This window comes from Synchiropus splendidus, chromosome 1 (genome assembly GCF_027744825.2).
Source record: "Synchiropus splendidus isolate RoL2022-P1 chromosome 1, RoL_Sspl_1.0, whole genome shotgun sequence".
In the NCBI taxonomy this organism is placed as follows: Eukaryota; Metazoa; Chordata; class Actinopteri; order Syngnathiformes; family Callionymidae; genus Synchiropus; species Synchiropus splendidus.
In genome coordinates this window covers 1,822,862-1,836,428 of record NC_071334.1, presented here as the reverse complement: position 1 = coordinate 1,836,428, position 13,567 = coordinate 1,822,862, and positions in this window count along the sequence as shown.

Below are 13,567 nucleotides of genomic sequence, written 5' to 3'. Positions count from 1 at the left end.
AACTCAACTGATCCCTGAAGAAGAGTGTTCCAGGTAAGAAGCTTGGAGGACTGGCCAAATCAAAGGGTTTGTGGAAGTGAATCCAGATTTCAATGGTGTTTCCGACAGTGGGGCTGGAAAATATGTCATCGTTTGAGGATTCTTTGATGTTTCCAAACTGAGGCTCAAGGGAGGATATTACAGCTCTGTTCATCAGATTACAACCCAGTTGGAGCAAAGCTTGACAAAAAACAACAACGCTATACACTTTCTGTTTGACGGTGTTGTGTGTCAGGAATCAAGGGAACGAGGAGGGAAAGCCACGTCTTGAGGACGTGGAGTTGGACCCAAGTGCGAGTGGTGAAGGTTACAGTTAGGCAGGAGCGAGTTAGAAATATTTATTTAATCATTAAACAAACAACAAAAACACAACAGAAAGTGTGACCGAACCAGGAGAAACTAAGCAAAAGCTGAATGGACAATGAACCGAGAATTCACTACAAAAGAGAACCGGAAACGCGTGGAAACTGGGAGAAACAAAACACTAAACTCAGGCACCAGGGTTTAACACAGTAATCAAAAACAAGCGAGCTCACAGAACGAGAGACCAAACAAGGAGAGCCACGAGAACCAGGAGTTACCACGGGGAACAAGAAGAGTCCAAATCTCAGGAACTGGAGGAGCAATCACCGGGAAAGGGACATGGGAGAAACGCAGGGACGCAGCCACGCTGGAGCCGTGGGGAGGCTGCGGCAGCGGCTTGGGAGCCACGCTGGAGCGTTCGGGAGGCCACGGAAAGACATGAGAGTCTTCAAAGCTTGGGTTCTGGGGCCAGGACGGGAACAGAAATAGTTTGCTCCGACAACAGAGGAAGAGCAGAGGAAGCAAGCGGAGCACCGGACAGATCAGAGCGGGGGTAAAGCCGTGCGACTTTCTCAGAAAGAGAGTCCAACATCTCAAAAATAGACAGAGTCATCCTCTCCATGTTCCTCAAACTGGTGGCCTGAGCATCTAGTTCGTCCTGCCAGCCTTTCACCACCGCTGGGTCCATAATTTTGGCCAGATGGCCAGTGTGTTCTTTAATATTCCGGACAATCGTGTGAGTCGACGCTGTGATCTTACGTGATAAAAGCTTTATTGACAACATCGCTTCACCTCACGTGACTTGAACAGACACGTCTCATTGGTCCAGATCACTGTCACCACATCTCCCCTTTTTTCAAGAGAGAATCTACGCAGGTCACTTTAAACTGCTCAAACTATACTCTTGAACTCAAACACATATCACAAAACAGTCTCAACATTTTTAATTTCTATTTCCCAGATCAAGCCTGTTGGGCTTCACGATAACCCTGCCAGACCTAGTTTAGACAGTGGGAGTGTCCACAGGTGAAGACGGACATAACACAGCTGCTGGCACGGAAGCTGGTCCTGTATCTGTCTCTGTCGCTCGTGGCTGTGATGCAGGGTTGACCTGTGAAGGTGTCTGAAAGGGTCTCAGGTGAAGACGGTTTCGTCGCACCACCCCCTGTGGGGGTAAGATCTTGGGGTGGAATCATGTTCTCCTGGTCTCAAGTTCCTGAGAGTTTTTGCACGGTGACGCCTGTTGTAGTTTGCAGCATTGGACGTCCTTTTCTCCCTTTCCTTCAGGGCCAATAAGCTACTGTCAGGCAGTGTAGGGTCAAGCTGTGAGGGAAGAATTGGCACTGTAGTGCGCAGACGTCGGCCCATGAGGAGATGAGGCGGGCTGTAGCCGTTCTGAAGAGGTGTCGTTCTATAAGCAAGTAGAGCTAAGTAGGGATCAGCTGCCTTCTTCAGAAGATTCTTCACTGTCTGGACAGCTCTTTCAGCTTCACCCTTGCTTTGTGGGAACCGTGGACTCCTCGTCTCATGCTTGAATCCCTATGATGTTGCAAACTCAGTGAATCTTTGTCCAGAGAACTGAGGGCGGTTATCTGACATCAGGATCTCAGGGACACCATGGCGAGCAAAGATTGATTTTACATGTGTGATGACATCAGCACATCTCCTGTGAGATAGAGTGCAATCTCAACATACCTGGAGAAATAGTCCACAGCTCTCAGATCAACTCTATTCCCTCGTGGGAAGAGATCTGCTCCTAATTTGAGCCATGGTCTGATGTCTGATGATATGAGTGGCTCGTGGTGATTGTGTCTCTCTTGCAAGCAGCTTCTGCATTTCAACACCATTTCAGAGACTTGTTGGCTCAGTCCTGGCCACCACACCGACTGGCGAGCACGCGCTTTACATTTCACAGCGCCTTGGTGTCCCTCATGCAGTTTGGCCAGCACGTCATTCCTCATTGCTGACGGTATAACAAGTCGAGTACCTTTGAGCAAGAATGCGTTTTGCACTGTGAGCGTCGCTCTCTCTGGCCAGTAGTTCCTCAGTACTGGTTCCTGCTTAGCATACGCTGGCCACCCTTCTGTGCACACTTTCATGACACGTGAGCAGACACTGTCAGTTCTGAGCGGATCTTAAAGGTTTTCCACATACGATGGACTGACTGGTAGATTTCCCATTATGCAGTCTCCATATATGTTAGTGTTTTCCATCAGTTCTTCATCATCTGAACTCATGAGTGCCTTCCCTGGCGAACGTGACAGTGCATCTGCTGTATGAAGTGACTTCCCTGGCACTATTGAGGACGAGTAGCGCATAAGTCTCATCCTGAAGCGTTGAACTCTTGGTGGCAGCAGATCCAGTGCTTGTGCTCCGAGGAGAGAAAGAAGGGGTTGATGGTCAGTCTCCAGACAAAAGTGCTCACCTAAAAGAAAGTCTCTAAACCGCTCGCACGCCCATGTGAGAGCTAAAGCCTCCTTTTCAACCTGTGCGCAGCGTTGGAGAGAGAGATCTGGATGCATCACACACTGGCCGCCAATCATCCTGATGTCTTTGGAGAAGAACACCTCCCAAACCATATGATGATGCATCAGCTGATACTGTAATGTCTCTGTGCGGATCATACATGGCCAGTACCGGAGGAGAGATCAGTGCTCTCTCCAGTTCTTTCAAAGCCAACTCTTGGTCTGCACCCCATATCCAACCGTTCTTCTTGGAGAGAAGATCACGCAGAGCTTTGTCCTTTTCTGCTAGTTGAGGGATGAATCTGATTGACCATGCCAAGAAAACTTCTCATTTTTAGGCTCCATTATCTCTGTGATCGCTGCTGTTTTACTCGGGTCAGGACTGATACCTAATGCTGAGATGATGTGACCCAGGAAAACCACCTGATTCTTGGAAAGCTCACACTTTTCCACGTTCAGAGTGACACCTGCCTTTTCCACTCTTTGTAGCGCAGTATGGAGACGGGTATCATGCTCCTCTTGGTCTTGGCCCCACACCAGCAGATCATCCATGTGGCAAACAACGCCCTCTAAACCCTCTATGACTTCAGTCATCACTCGCTGAAAGTACTCAGGAGCTGAGTTAATGCCAAACGGAAGTCGGTTAAAGTGGTATCTCCCAAAGGGTGTTATGAATCTAGTGTATTTAGCAGATTCTTCTGTTCAAGGAATCTGCCAAAATCCCATGTTAGCGTCCAACTGGCTGAAGACTTTTGCTCCAGCCAGCATTCCAAGGCTTTGTTCTACTGATGGCAGAATGTATTTTTCATTCAGGCCGCTGTAGTCCACACACAGACGTAGTTTCTGAGTATTCTTCTTCGGTACCACCACCATGCCGGCACACCACTCAGTCGGCTTCTCCACACAAGTGATGACACCAAGTTTCTCCATGCGCTGGAGCTCTTCTTTTACTTCTTCCACCAGTGGTAGAGGAATTCTCCTGGGAGCCTTCAGGGAGAATGGGACAGCGTTTGGTTTTAGTTTTATGTGCTATGCTCTTTTAATATCGTCCAACTGGCTGCATAACATGGGGTAGGTTGCTTTCAGATCCTCCATGGTTATACTGGTGACTCGCATGATGAGACCCAGGGCAATAATGGCTGGTAACCCAAGCAGGGCTGTGCTCAGATTCTCCACGACGTACACGTTCTCCGTGGTCTGCTTGGTCCCGTACCCAAGCTGCCGTCTGATGAAGCCCACAACCTCCAATGGAATCTTCCCTGGGCCTAACAATGGTTTGTCTGGTTTCTGGAGAAATGGATGTTGGGCCCCAGAAAATATGTGCCTTGAATCCTCCTGCGACACGGCTGTTACATCTGCGCCAGTGTCAAGTTTGAATGACAGCGTTTTGTCCCTGACTACTATGACAGCAGTCCATACAGTGTCCCACTTGTCACAGAGCCAAGAAAGAAACTCTTTGTCTCCTCCTCTTCAATACACAGGAGAGTCTTGCCTGGATGACAAACGCGTTGATAGTGACCCTTTTTCCCGCAAGAATGGCACTTGGCATCATGAGCAGGGCACTCGTGTTTCGGGTGAGGTTGCCCTCCACGTTTGTGGCAGTGGGAGCTGTTTGGCTTTTCCCCCCTTTTGCCAAAGCGTGGCTTGCCGCTATCAAAGTGGCTGTTTCTTTGTCGGTCATTTTGTGGCTTGCTCTTGTACATTCTGTCCACTGAACTCACATCAGTCTGCATCACACTGCCTGCCTCCTTCCTCAGCGCGTTTGGCTGCTTTCGAATCTCCTCGGACCGTCTTGCCATGTTGAAGGCTTTTTCAAGGTCCAAATCTTTCTCCATCCGCCTGCGTTCTGACAGTCTTGTGTCAGCTGGTCCTACTACGATCCTGTCTCTCATCAGTTCCTCATGCAGTGCTCCATAATTGTGTGTGAGGCAGTCACAAAAACAGTCTCATTTGCCTCTTGTTTGCGCATATTAAATGGTGCACGTTCATAGACAATGTTCTTTTTGACGATGAAGAAATTTTGGGATCCCTCTTTCACTTTGGTGTATTCCGACTGATCGTCCTCACTTCACTTCAGTCCTCTCAAAACACCGTCTGCCTGGTCTCCCATACAATGAATCCAAGTATTCACCTGGTTCTCCTCTGAACTGATGACAGATTGCTTGCCTGGCAAAATCTCTGGTGCGGTTTGGAACAGTCGAAGGGTTCCGGTGGCTGGATGCTAAACGTAGCACTGGGCGCACTAGCCATCAGGCTCGCTCCGAGCCGGCTCCGCTCGTCTTCGCCGTCACTCTCCATTCAGCTCCTACCTTTTCCTTCTTCCATGGTCGACCGTTTGTCATTCACTTTTCAGCAGCACAGCACTTCTGACACCATGTTGTGTTCTTTAATATTCCAGACAATCGCGTGAGTCGACACTGTGAGCTTAGGTGATAAAAACTTTACTGACAACATCGCTTCACCTCACGTGACTTGAACAGACACGTCTCATTGGTCCAGATCACTATCACCACAGACGGTTCACGGACAAAAACATTGTCTCCGAGGAGATGGTCAGAGCCTCGTGCTCTTGAACTCAGCTCTGCCTTACATACTAGGCAGAGAGCCGGGTGGTCGGATACATTTTTGCCAGTTCCGAACGCCCCATCCGCTTGATTTAAAAGCAGGATTTTAGGGACTTCCGGTGGGACGTAAGGTGCGATGGACGTGTGAGTAACTGGCTCCCAGAAACCAACTACGAATTCCTATATAACTCGAAAAACCGACTAAGAGGATAAAAGTATGAAGGCAGGAATATCAAAAACAAAGAATAAGAAAACCCCCGACATTAAAGTAACGGATTCAACGCGAAGAGGAGACGAAGAAGACCAGCTAGCACCTGCAGCTAACAGCATGGCCGCGCACCAAACGAGCCTGGATGACATCAGCAAACAGATACAAGCTATGCAAAAGGAATTAAAAATCGAACTGAGGGTGTTCAAGGACGATATTTCAAAACAGCTGAAAAGTGAAATACAAGACATGAAGGAGGAAATGGAACAGACACTCGCCAAGGCAACTACGGAAATCGATGCCCAGAAAGAGAAAATGAACACGGCTTTAACTCGGGTGGAGGAAGTGGAGAGATGGAGTTCAGACGCGAACAGCACATCACAAGACATCGTGAAACAACAGGAAATCATGCTGGACAAGCTCGACGATCTAGAATCACGCTCCAGGCGCAATCATCTACGGATATATGGCGTTAAAGAGGGGCTGCAGTCGAATTACGACACGACCCGTCAAGAGTTTTCACTGGACACCGACTTACAAATTCAAAGAGCACACAGAGCGACGTTCCCGAGACCAAGACCGAATCAACCCCCGAGATCGATTATCCTGAACTTTTTACAGTTCACCACAAAAGAGATGATATTAAAAAGGGCATGGCAGAAAAAGCGCATCACACTCGAGGGGAATGCTGTTTATTTCGACTGTGACGACTCAATGAGGATGGTCCAACAGCGCAAAGCATACGCCGGCATCAAGAAGGTTCTGAAGAGAGAGGGGATCCGCTTTCAGACACCGCTGAATAAGATGCGAGTTCACTGGACCAACGGAGTCAAAACATATGGCAGCGCAGCGGAGGTCCTCGGCGATTTACAGAAGAGGGGGATCAGAGTGGATGACGTACAACCCACCACTGTGAACACGGATAACACACTGGAGAGACTGCGAGAATCGACTGTTGGAACCTGGATTCGAGTTGCGAGAAGCAAAGAGACTGGTGGACGCGCAAGAGGAAGATTCCTGGAGTTCCAACGCCAGGACAGCAATGCAAAAGGAACTCTGGAATCCACATCAACGGAGACATGCAGGCTGGAATTCTTCTTCTATTAAGTTAGTGGTTGTACAGTAAGTTTTTGTTCATAAACCGACACGTTATACAAAAAGGGGTTATTCATGTCAATATGTTGGTGTAAAGGGACAGTTATCTACTATAGTCAGACTAGTATGAGGAGAGCAAACCTCATTTCTGGGAGGGGGCCCCTTCCTTGTGAAGGGACGACCCCCACAATGGGTGAAGAGTGTCCACAAAGGTTCAGAGTTATTGTGGGCATCTCTTTTTGGGAGTTGTTTATGTATCTATTTTCCAGTTTGTTAATGTTGGGTTGTTTTCTTTTTTATGTCCTGTGGGGGAGCTATTGCAAACTTGTACAACCTCAAACCATCGATGAAAAATACTGATGCCATAAAGCTCATGTCACTCAGTGTAAATGGATTGGGAAACCCTATGAAAAGAGCCAAAATAATGAATAAACTTGAAAAAGAAAAAGCGCAAATCAACTTTCTGCAAGAGACACACCTCTCACAGACAGAACACGAAAAACTTAAAAGATTTGGATTTAAAAATACATTTTATAGTTCTCATACTAACTCAAGAAAAGAGGAGTTGCAACTTTGATATCAAACACAATAAGATTTGAATGTCAAAAAGAAACAAGTGATCAGGAGGGGCGATTTATACTGGTCAAAGGGAGAGTGGAGCAGTCTTCTATAACCCTGGTAAATGTCTATGCAGCACCGGAGAGCAATAAAAGTTTCTTTACATTCTTCTCATCACACAAGAAAATGAAGGTCTTTGTATATGTGGAGGAGATTTCAATGTGATCATGAATAGAGACCTGGATACAACAAGTCGAAAAACAGGCAAAAATATTCTTGCCAAAGTTCTTCAAAATATTTGGGTAGAAACTGGGTTTTTGGATGTTTGGAGAGATCTTCACCCTCATCAAAGGGATTACACTTATCAGCATCACACAAAGTATATTCCCCAATAGATGACTTCCTGATGCAGAATGCGAACCGGAGTATCAGACAGGACTGTCCAATAGGGCTGACAGATGTATCAGACCACAGTGCAATAGATCTAAATATCAAATTAGAATCCCGGGAAAAAGAAACACTATGGAGGATGAATGTTGGAATTCTTAATAATAAAACAGTAGTAGAACAAATTAAATTAGAAATTCAAATGATGATCATGAAACTAACCCAACAATATTATGGGATGCATTAAAAGCAGTCATAAGAGGGAAAATTATGAGCATTTCTAGTAAACTTAAGAAAGAAAAAGAAAAGAACTCTAAGGAATTCAGAGAAAAATTGAAGACATTTGAACAGAATCATCAAGAGAAACCAAGCCATGGGACTGACCAAGAAATAAAAAGGATAAGACAGGAAATTAACAATTTAATACAGAGTGACGCAGAGATTAAAGCAAGATACGTGAAGCAAAATTATTATGAAGCGGGACCAAAAGCTGCAACAAAAGAAACAAAGAATAGAGACCCAAGTCAATAAAATTCCAGATCCAAAAACAAATCTATTAAAATATGAGCCAAAAGAAATTGAAACAGTTTTCAGAAATTACTATGAAGAACTATACGCCCAGTCCACAACAACAAACGAAAAGCTTATCCAGAAATGTCTTGACCCGTTAGACCTTCCATCGATCGGCAAAATACACAATGAACAAATTACCAACAAGATAACAACAGAGGAAATTCAAAAGTCGATCAAAACGTTCAAAACAAACAAATCACCTGGAAGTGATGGATTTCCAGCAGAATGGCATAAGAAATTTGAAACGGAGTTATCGCCGGTACTTCAATCCGCCTTGAATTGGACACTTTCAAAAGCTGTTTGACCTCCATCCTGGAATGAAGCGATCATTACAGTTCTGCCTAAACCTGCCAAAGATGAGGAATATTGCCCAAATTACCGTCCAACCTCAATCCTTAATGTAGACTATAAACTTTTGACCTCAATTATTTCAAGAAGATTCCAACATTTTATTGCAGATCTCATAGATGAGGATCAAACAGGATTCATAGCAGGTCGCCAAACACAAGATCATATCAGGAGAACGTGACATATTATTCACCATATTAAACAAAACAGTATGTCAACAGCACTGATACGTTTAGATGCAGAAAAAGCATTTGATCGAGTTAACTGGGAATTTTTACATCAAACTTTCAAAAAATTGGGGTTTTATGAAAGCACTATTCAAATGATCAAAACAATCTATAATCAACCTACGGCTCGAGTGAAAATAAATGGTTCTCTTTCAAGTAGATTCAGTTTGCAAAGAGGCACAAGGCAGGGATGCTGTTCAAGTCCCACGCTGTTTGCCTTATATATAGAACCATTGGCACAGATAATAAGACAAAGTGATCAGGTGAAAGGTGTACAAATCAATAATCAAGAACATAAAATCAGCTTGTTTGCTGACGATGCAGTGATATACTTAAATAAACCTACCAAATCATTTGACCAATGAATACAAATCCTAGGACTATTTGGTTCATACTCGGGGCATAAAAGAAATATATCAAAAACCCAAACACTTCTCTACAACACCACTCTGAATGATGCACTTAGAAAGTACAACATCAATTGGGATCTGAAATCACTGAAGGACTTAGTGTAGGAATCTACACCTTTAATGTATCTTCCGCGTGTTCGTTTACTCGTGAGAATGACGACCAAAAACCCACAACTTAAAATCCAAAAGAATGTATTCCCTGACAGAGGAGTCTAATTACCCTAACAGAGCTCTGGGTCACAACTGCGCCTGACTCAGCCTTAGCTCCAGTGGTGTAGGGTGTCCAAGACTATCTCTGGCCCTGACCCTTTTTATATGCTTTCAGTCTGCAGTCTTCAATCTTGGGGTGCAGTCTCCACTGACTGGTCCTGGTCTTCTTATGGTCCTGGTCGTCCTGGGTCAGATTCCAGATCTTGTGTCGCCTCCACCACGTCTGGAAAATGTTTATATATCTGTCCTTTATTGGCGACAATGGCGGAGCAGATGACCCACTCCGGCCTTCTTTGGTATCTTGCTTCTGTCAACTCATCCGTTCTCCACCTGGTTAATTGGTTTACGACGCCACAGACGGTCTCCAAAAGGTTCCTCACGTCAGATGCCATTCCCTTATTCTCCGCATCTGTTGAACTCAATCTTATTATTTAACAAAACAGTATAAATTCAATGTAATAATATAGCTGGATTAATATATTGATTTTGTAATGTAATATTATTCCCATAATCCCCCTTTTGATCTCTTCCTAAAGAGATCAACAACACATCAAAAATAGTTCACAAAACTCTCCCTGGTATCAAAATTAAAATCAATATCAGGATTGAAGTAAATTAAAATCAAACTTGACAATAAGGATTTCAAACATTTCATGCCAAGGATACAATGTTTTCTTCTTCCAGATGTTTCCCATCGTCTCCTCTCATGGCTCTGCTGATCTTTTGTTCCTATTCATGATTAGGGTCTCATCTCCAGATCCTACCAGGTTGGGTTCCTTGTCTCCTATTATTAACCACCACAGCCATGACATTACTCCCAAAGAGATCACCAGATCCCCAAAGAGTCACCCGTCGTCCTTTTTTGTCCATCACCATCATCTTATTCTCCCCCTTTTTATATTTTCCTTGAAAATGGCGGAGGTTCGTCCGATTCAGCTGCAAAAGTTGCGTCGTCCTGTGCACAAAAACATGAAGAAAGTTGCTCCCAGTGAGGCTTATAGCCGGCTGGTGGGTCCACTTCCGGCTGGAGCAGCACCGAGGCTGGACCAGGCATCAGACGACCAGTCAGGAGTTCAAAAGGTGTGAACCCTGTCCGGCGGTTAATGGACTGTCTGATTGCCAAAAGAACTATCGGCAGGGCTTGTAGCCAATTCAGCCCTGTTTGTGCACATGTCTTGGCCAAATGCTATTTCAGCATACGATTCCTTTGTTCAACGTGAGCTTGAGATTAGGGATGATATGCAGAACCAAATTTATAAATCAATCCCAGGAGCTACACAACTTTTCCATTAATTTTGCTGTAAAATGCATGCGATCTGTGATGTGATGTGATGTGAGATCTGATCATTCCTGAAAACCCATGGGTAGAAATATAATGGTCAACCAGCGCTTTGATGGCAACAAATCCTCTTTCGCACACGGATCCACCTCAAGCCATCCTGAGAAAGTATCCACCATCACCAACAGATACCTCATCACCTACTCTGAAGTGACCATGTCCATGTAGTTCATGACCACCACTTCACCCGGAGTCCTCCCTGACTCCGTCTGCTGCATCATCCTCTTCATCGTTGGACCAATGCTGAAACTCTGACAAATCTTACATTAGGAACAAATCTCCTTTACTTTCTTCAGCAAATTCGGATGCCACCACATCCGCATTTTAGACATCATACTGTTACAACTTTCATGTAGCGGGCCATGTGCTTCTCCCAACACATGCCTCAAAAACTCACCATCTGGAAGGACCATTCTTCTTGGCCCTTTCCCTGGACTAAACCACAGCCCCTGATGGGCGTTCCACCACGAACCCTTCAGCGCTCCAAGCCTGCTTCTCGCTGTCCAGCGCACTCAGCAACTTACTATTTCTCAATGCAACTTACTTGTTCTTTCAACAACGTCCTACTGTGATCCGCAAAGTCAGGGATATAACTGCAAGAATATCCACACAGACCAAGGAAAGAAAGCATGTCTCTCACCGTCTTCGACCTTAGATGACTCAAAATCAAGGAACAATGTTCGGCACTCAGGGTTGACCATCTGGATGACACCACTCGCCTCAGGAAGGATACTTGCATACCACAACACTGCACCTTTTTTCATGCAGGACTACTCTCTGCTGTAATAAAATCAACATATTGCAATAGAAAAGTGCCCTTCATCCTGTAAAAATGACAATGATTGTCTCACATGTACCGTAATTTATGTCTTTGATATGAGTTTCATCATGATCTGCATGTTCTCTCCTGCAGAAATGGATCAATGTAACATGATCTATTTTTCCTTCTGACATTTGATACTGAATGCGAAAAGCTTTTTTACTTGGTGAGTAAAAAAGATAAGTTACTTGCCCACATTGCCAGTGGTCAACTCCCTGGAGATACTCGACCATTGGTCCCCGCACATCAGAGTCATGCCGGGTACTAGTGCTAAAACAATGTGCTGCACAGCTGATTGCGAGACCATGTACCACTCACCTTGATCTTGCGTCAATTTGGTCGCTGCTGCCACACCTCGCTTCCCTACGTAAATGCAGGTACTGGTGAGCTGCAACTTCAGTCCCTTGATTTCCTCAAACGCCTCTACATAACTCAAGTCGTATTCTCTGTCATCAAACAATGGAGGACTGTAGGAGGCTTATGGGTCGATCTAGAATTTCCACTGTAGGTAGGTTGAGAAGACTCCTCCTCCCCCTTTTGTCTCTGGCATTATTTGGGCCCAGTATATGTCAGGATAGGTGCCTTGAGCCTCTCTTGTCACCAGGTTCCAGTACTGAAAGTCTCCTCAGAGACTGCAGTTCATAGTGTCCATTTGGAAAACAGTCCATGTCTCAGTGCTGGGCATAATAGCAGTCCATGTCCCAGTCCTCCCCTTCTGTTTCATTGAGGAACTGGGTGGGTGCACGTGGTGTGCTGAAGGCAGTCCTGTTCCCCAAGGGTCGCCGGTCCTCGGCTTCCCCTTTGGGCTCATGGAGGTCCCCCTCCTCCACGTCCAGCTCCTCCTCTTGGAGGTGGTCACCACATTTCCTGTTGTTTTTGTGGCGCATGTGGACAGTCTCTGATCCGGTGTCCATAATGACCGCAGTTGTCACTCCCCAGTTCATGAGATTGGGTTTGGGCAAAGCCTCCTCTTCCTCCTCCAGCGGTAGTCCCTCCACGACCCATGCCTCTGCCTCTCGGTATGGAAGGACCCTGTGCACTCCACCTTTGATTTCACACTTTATCTTTCTTTATTTGTTTCTTACCATCAATAGCTTTTTCCTTTCCTCTGCAAGCTGCAACTTCACAAGTTGCTCTTGCATCCCATCACTTCTTTTCCTTTCTGTTTTTATCTGCAAATATTCTGAAATGGTGAGCAACATTTTTTTAAATAGCCTTCATCATCATTCTTATTATTATTATTATATATATATTTTTTAAAATCAAATCAGAGATTTCTGTCCATTCACTCACCTCCTTGGGTAACTCTTCTATTAGCGACATTCTAAAAACTACACATGCATAGTTTGATTTGTAGCATGAGAACTGGTGTTCCATGCCATATTGTCACTTCACCTTCCCTGTTCTGCCAGTGGAAATAGCCAGCGGTTGTTCAAAATCCATATCCGAAACTTCTGTTTGTGTATAACCTTCTCATTGTCAACATAGTAACATAGCAATTTTATGCTGCACTGTTGTTGAGCTCAGTCTGCTCTTCCATGATTTCACTGTTAGGAGTCACTTCCTCCATATGCCTCCCTGATAGACTGGTGCCATCCATACGGGACCCTTCGGCCCATCACCCGTCCTTCTGCTTCAAACTTTCAGACAAGTCTGATGATACAGCTCTAAAATTCCTTCCTTTATTTCACTTACTCTTTATTCAACCTCTTTTCTCATCTTATCAACACCTGCTAAAACCTATACCTTAATTTCCACATACAAATCCTCCATCTTTCTCTGACTTCTCTCATGTCTGTTACATCATGTAAAATACATGCATCCAACCACACAACTTTCTCTGACTTACTAAGCAACAAATTCATTTCTCCTTCACCAGGTCACTTTTTTATTTTTTTTTGAATCACAAAACACAGGTCCCTGACCTCGTGCTAACACTGAGCATCTGACTCCCGATAAAAGACAGATACAAGCTCTTTTTGCTGGGCATCCGACCCAGAATAAATCTCTATTTGCTTGGT